We start from the raw sequence: 1,845 nt of genomic DNA on the forward strand, positions 1-1,845 counted from the left end.
TATATATACATACACATACATAAGAAGAAACGTTATACGTATAGATATTATCATGACTTCGTTAAGTTGCGTAACATCTTTGTTGACCCGGATTTCATGTTTGAGGGTTACGTTTGCAAAACACAAAAGCGCATCCTGCTTGTTCATCAATTCATTACAGGAGCGGAATATAGAACAGGATCGTTGGTTAGGGCTGGGCAATGAGTCGCTTTAACAAAATCCGGATACAATGTTACTGCACCTCTTCGCCAAATAATAGGATATGAACCGCTTCGGCAAATGGGTTAGGACCACTTCGACAAACAGGTTAGCAGTACTTCAACAAATTATGGGAGCACGCACTTCGGCAAACGGGTCAGGAAAGAAGGTTGAGAGTTTTAATTCGGATAATGTTCCATTGAGAATTATCCGGTTATCCTTGTAGATTATCCGGATTTTGCCCAACTCTATCGTTGGTTAGGAAAGCCCTCTAACAACATACAGGGAGAGAAGAGGTTCGACCGACAACCCCTGTGTCTCTCAATGAGAAAATCTACGGGTTGGTGAACATGCTGGAGAACACCACAATATTTGCAGTTGAAGCTGGCCTCAAAGTGGAAAGGCATAACCCCCCCAAAAAAAAAATATAAAAAAAATAAATAAAAATAAAAAAAATAAAAAAATAAATTCCCCTCCCTTTAAAAAAACAAAACAGAAACAACAACAACAAAAAACCAAACAAACAACCCCCAACCACACACAAAAATCGACAACAACACATAAAACAATACAAAATTGATTATCAAGCCCCTTCGCCAGACGATGACACAGTTTTGTTAAGTCTTTTAATTATTTACAAGATACTTGCTGATGGAATTGATTTCTGCGTTTCAGAATCAGGGTCGCCAACCCAAACACTTTTGTTTATGCCATGGGTTAAGTTGGCCATTTTAGGTCTATAACCCTTTAACGACCAGGTGCCCCCTTCTCCTGCAAATGTTGTGTTGGTTATATTTTTTTAGTTCTTTAACCCATTCACTGCTAGGGCGACGAAGGGATCACGTCTCCTCTGTGTACTTTGAGTGACCACATTTAACTCTTTTATTGCCCGGTCCGAGTCCATCTCTCTGCTTGGCGCTTGGACTATATGACTAATCAAACTTTGATACTATAGCCCGTATATCCCCCCGCCCCCACTTTCCACTGTTCCGTCTCCCCTCATCCCTGTCCCACACCAACACACCCATACACAAATTACTTTCCCCAAACAACCCTCCCGTTAATGTTCTCTGTACTCTTCTCCCAGCTGACTGTCCCTTTACGTTGTGGAGTTGAAAGTGTTGACGGTTATTTTGGGCCGTCTGTGGACGATAGATCTTTCAGTCTTAGTAACAGTTTCACGACACTTGCAACACAATAAGGTCATATAAGTGCCGAAAATTAGAGGTGTTACAAGAGAGAAACAAACATAAAAAAGGAAGACAGATAAAGACGATAGTTGTTTAATAGGAAAGAAGGAGCAAACCACACCAGAGCACCCACCAACAACCCATGACGATAGATCTACCTAAAACATAAGATCAAACTAAAAAGTAGCCTACAATGAATTTTTTTTACCTCTATAAATTAAGATTCATGGAACGCTGGAACACGGTTTTTTGTCGAAGATTTGCCTTATCACCCAATTCTCGGCCTCTGCTGTGAAGGGGTTAAGATTCTTTCACTTAACCTCTTTCTGTATGTGCGGAGATCTAACGTTGTCAATATTGGAATTTTCTCCCTCATGTTGTGCAGTGTGTGTGTGCGCGCACGCGCGCGCGCGAGCGTGTGTGTGTGTGTGTGAGTGTGTGTGTGTGTGTGTGTGTG

Source organism: Aplysia californica, unplaced genomic scaffold, assembly GCF_000002075.1.
Source record: "Aplysia californica isolate F4 #8 unplaced genomic scaffold, AplCal3.0 scaffold00573, whole genome shotgun sequence".
Taxonomy (NCBI): domain Eukaryota; kingdom Metazoa; phylum Mollusca; class Gastropoda; order Aplysiida; family Aplysiidae; genus Aplysia; species Aplysia californica.